We start from the raw sequence: 5,438 nt of genomic DNA on the forward strand, positions 1-5,438 counted from the left end.
TGGAGCGAGACTTGTTAAAATCTGGAGCTGGAAGGAAGGTTTGGGAGGGATGACAACAGTCAGCAATTCTCAATAAATCCTGACATAATTTCCTCTCCTACAACACTATAACTACTGTACATGATCACCCTCTCTCCCTATCATGCATCTTTTTTGCATCCCACCCCCTCCCCATCTCCTCCTCTGCAGCTGCCCCATGGTAACTCCTCACTCTATAGGGGGGTCCCAGGCTCCTCGACCTCCGGCCAGGAGGTCAGCCCTCAGCCAAACGGGTGAAGCCGAATCTTGACTGAACACTCCATAATCCTTCCAGCACACTTAAGTCTTGGGTGCTGTTATTCCTAGTGAATTCTGATTTAATGAATGTATTAGAGTGAAGAGGAGTCACTTCGGAGAATGCATGATTTTCCCATCAATGATTTCCATCAGGCATGACTGCAGCAGCAAAAGTTCATGTCTATCCAGCAGTGGGGGAGCAGGGGCACACTCTACAGGCCAGGATGGTCCATGCTGCAATTTCCCTCACCGGGATCAGTAAAGTATCTATCTATAAACCTTTCAGTACACTTAATTCTTGCATGCTGTTGATCCTAGTGAATTGTATACTAGAAATCTAAAACGGTTAACATACAAGTCCTTGAAAGGAGTGCCCCATGGAGGGGCTGAGGTGGGCAGATTACATTATTAGCAGTTATTAGTTAGCAATTAGCATTCTCAAGCATCATATGAGGGAAGGAAACTGCAAAGGCAGCAATAGGCAGAAAACAATGACTGAGTGAGAGTTGAAAATTCCACAGCTTACCTGTGGCCTTGCTGCCCACCCTTTTGCTTTCAGACTGCTGCTTCCACACCTCTTCACCACAAAGGACACAGAAGTACTCTGAGAGGCTGGAGGACAGGATGGGAACCTGTGTTCATGAGAGGAAACCATTAAAACCCAAACTACCAGGGGAGAATGAAGGCAGCAGAACCACAGGGAAAGTGTGATGCAGACATTCGATCTCTTAAATCTTAAATCTTTAAAACCAAACAAGCCAGATGATCCAAATGGCTGAGCCTAAAATTAGGGATTATATTTGTCGAGAGGCAGGCGAAGAAACAGAGCTTGATGATAATGCTAAACTAGTGCCAGAATCAATAGAAAATGTGGCTTAAATCAAAACTTTATTTTAAAAGACTCAAAAAACAAATTCACTCAAAGTCACAAAAAGCTCAAGACAAGTAGGTTACAGGTGTGACTTGAATGGCCTTAGATATTGAAAGAACACTCATCAAACTGCATAAAAGAATCTTACACTGAACGTCAAAAGAAACCACTTATTACTGCAACAAATTCGGTCCTTTTTATTTAAGGAAAATGGTTTTCTAACATTTTTATAGCGTGTCCACACCCATCAACAGTTAGTGTCTCTCAAATGTATCGTGGTCAATTGATCAAAATATTGTCAAAAACATTTATTCAATATCCATAATCCTCTGAACAATAGACACAAAAACAGAGTTATTAGTTTATTTGGACTAACACAGAGTATGACGCTCATGCTAAGTGAATATTTCCTGTGTCTTTTTACATCAGACAAAGCCAATAACAAGGCCAGCATCATAGAAGGATGTGTGTCGGTATCAGGTACTTCTAGTTTGATTGACATTGAAGTTTGATGGGGGCCAAGCAAGTGTGAATAGATTTCCAGGACTGATGCAATACTTCCTCACTGCTCTTAAGGAAATGAGAGATGTTATTTATAGACTCCTTCCTAGGATTCAAGTCCCTGAAGATGGAAGCAGAGACAAAACCGAGCCAGTAAGCTACGGACCAGTCTTAGTTCGGTTTCTCTTAAATGTATTAGAATGGCGGGATATTAAAAAATACTTTGGCATATTTAAGAGACTATTATTTTTGTTGAACTAACATGCTTGAATTCTTTGACTAAGCAAAAAAAAAACAGTTGATAACACTAAACCTCCTGACATTATATACTTACTGTAGATTCCAGGAAGTTTTTGATAAATAATTAACTCTCAAATGAAAACTGTATGAATCTATAATACGGGTCCAAGAAACAGCAAGTCATGTCAAATGTGTGCCTGTTGTACAGCAATAACTATACATATTGCATGTGTAGTTACTAATTTGGAACTGCAGGAAGCTGTGTGTGAAAGGGTGTTTATGTTGATTCATCTACACTGTGTCTTCATCAAGACAATGTAATGAAGCAAACAAAAAGCAAGGAGTATCCTCAGATATATAGAAAATATGTGGGATTTAAATCCAGGGAAGTTATGCTGAAGCCTCAGAAAGGATATTATAGCCTTAGAAAGAGTTCAAAGAAGAGAAACTAGAATGAAGCCTGGTCTCTTGGGATTGTTATACGGACGGGTTACAGGAGCCAAATCTCTTAAGTCTACAACAAAGGAGACTGAAAGGAGATTTGATCCAGGTATATCAAATCCTAAAGGGCAGAGAGGGGGTCAACACAGGGAGCTACTTCAGGCTCAGCAGACGGCAGCAGCAAAGGACAGTGGCTTGAAAAGTGTTGAAAAAAGGCCCCTGCAGTCGCTGTGTGGTCTAGAGGGGTCTATTCTCAGCCATGCTAGTCTTTTTCACTTTTCACAAAAAAGATCCTGAGACCCATTCATTCCTTCCAACAAAAGCAGTCAAACCTTAGATTTTCAAAGTCAGGACCTAAAATTGTTGTGGTACTGAAATAAAAGAGGCCCCTGAGTTTTTTTCTTCAATAGTCTGTTATGATAAAAAAGAAACTATTACTTATTTTTCCTTTTTAATGCAAACAAAGGAGCACCTGATGAAAAGGCAGCGTGCGTGTACTGTAGGCAATGTGATTGGGATTGAATGGCTTGAGTGAATTCTTGTGAAAAGGCAATCTTACAAAAGAATTCTGTCCAAATAGATCTGTCAAAACAAAGCTGATTTTTTTGCATTTTAAATAAAAAATGGGGAAAGCAAGTTATGATTGTATCTTACTAAGGCCATTATTTAAGAAGAACTATTAAGAAACACTAAATTTATTTTCAAAACTATTTTCAAGAACAAATATCAAAGCAGTGCAATGATGTTTGATACAGTACGTATTGCCTTGCAATTTTCTAATTTACAGGTTAGTACAATAAAGAGTGTGCAACAGAACTATAAAGATATTCTTATTGCACAATTTGCACAAGTACCTCTTATTCTTGCTCGTTGCATGCTGGGGACAGAGGAAATACCAAGAAACTGAAGTGTGTTTATGTTCTGTGTCGTGGGCAAGAAGCAGACAATTACAAGATGTTTTTCAAAGCACAACCACCACAAAACAAAAAAAAAACAAATACTGTAATGCAAGACCGACACAAGCTTGGGGTAGAAGTGTCATCAGGTGGCAAGAGCATGCCCTGAGGGACGTGCATTTCCCAGGGTTGTACAAGGTCTAAATCGACCGTGTGTATTTGCAGCAAGCTTATGGATGTTAGTGCTCTTTCACTCAATACCTGTAAGTCGATCAACGCCTGATACTGCACTGTGAGGCTCTAAGTCACACACATTCACCAGGACAGTACATTTCCATACAAGAAAATGCAAAAAGTTGGAAATGCATCAAATCTCTTAGGATTCTATTTTATGGTTTGCTAAAAAATGTTCAAAATGTTTTTCTTTTTATGTAGAATCATTAGAAATTCATATTTTCTATTTTTTTTAAAGGGATCATGAAATGAAGGCAATGTGAAAGTTTATTTAGACTTTTTATTTGCTGTATTTGAGCCCAAGTCAAGGACCCTGAATATCTCATTGCAATTCTGCTTCTCTGGCAGTGAAACTGTCTCTCCTGTGCATATTTCATGCATTCTACCACGCAATCATTACAGCTGCAAACAGCAAAAGACAAAAGCACAAACAAATGCTTTCACGTGAGATTCTAAGCATGACAAAAGTATTGTGAATGCATTCATGATTTAATTTTATTGTGTACTGTGTTTCCCCTGTACACCATGTCAAGGCTGCAGCTTGAAGTACAGACAGGTGTGTGAATCTGGACTGTTCTTAAAGCCATTCTATTCTGCCTTTGGTCTTTCATTCCTTCAACAGTAGAATGTATTCAGGTAGCAATTCTGCAGCATAAATAAGGAACAACACCAATGGCTTCCCTTTGAATTCCTAATTTAATAATAAAGCGCAATAATAATTGAGAATTTCAGGAAGCTGCAGGGTTGAAGAAGGGGACAAGTGAGGGGTTTGAACAGAGGTGCCTGTTTTTGAATATTAAGATGTGCATTCACGTATATGTCCGAAATGTATATGCAGAAGTGGGCAAGATTAAACTTCTACCTGTTCACAACATTTTACGTTCTATAAGGGAAAAAAAAACTATTTTACTGTATATAACACAATTAAAGCAATAATTTTGCAAATACCTGCACAGTTGCAGTACAATAAGCTTCTGAGCCCTACAATCCTGTTGTAGCTAATTTAATCATGAAGAAGGGTGATGCTTTTGCCTCTATGGCTCTCCTGCCTCTAATTAGAAGAAAACTAATCATATTCCTTCACTTGAAGTGCCATCTTTCCCATACTGTGTTAAGAACGTTCAGGTGAATTGTTGGCTTTCCTTTCACTTAATGCTTTTTTAGATTTATCATGAACGCACAGAAGAGTAGTGATGTCCAAATTCCTATAGGAAAGTGCTGTAGACATTGTGTATCATTTAAGAGCTTTAACACAAGACTGACATTTCATTTTAATCTCCCTGTTACAGCTTTAAAAACGTACATAAGCCTTGAATAAGAACAAACAATGTAATTGCAGAGAAACATAGGAAGAGATCAACTTTTAAATTATGGTCAAAGCAAATGGTATTAATATGCAAATGCAGTTTTGAAAGAACAATTTGTTTTCCTTAGTCGGAGTGCAAAAGAGAAAAATTATAAACAATGTTATTAATATCATATTTATCTAAGTGACTGTAGCAAATTACTTCCATTTCATTATTAAATTCCATTACATTTCTATTGAAACATGTTTTGAAAAATGTTTTCGTAAGCTAATTTTGCAGGGATAGCATCTTGCAGAACAAGCATAACAGGATCCATAGCAAATCAGAGCCAAAACCATCCAGAAAACAAGATACTGTATATTAAACTGTTCCTTTAGATCAAATTGACATCATTCCACAAACTCAATCTTTCAGTAAAATGGACCATTTAAATTCAAGATGCACAAAACAGCAGCCGATGATGTCTAATTGCATCACAAACACAAATTTCTAAATACATCATAAAAGCAAGTTTACTTCCAAGAAATTGCTTGAGCTAAATTAGTTTAAACGTTAAACTACCATATATATTAAATATGTTTCACAAAGAACTTACTTATTAATTCCATAATACTTTGCTGGATTGATAAAAGAAAGAGTAATTTATTTTCGGTACAGTTTTAAGCTGTATTT

Source organism: Lepisosteus platostomus, chromosome 1 (assembly GCF_059453375.1).
Source record: "Lepisosteus platostomus isolate fLepPlt1 chromosome 1, fLepPlt1.hap1, whole genome shotgun sequence".
In the NCBI taxonomy this organism is placed as follows: domain Eukaryota; kingdom Metazoa; phylum Chordata; class Actinopteri; order Semionotiformes; family Lepisosteidae; genus Lepisosteus; species Lepisosteus platostomus.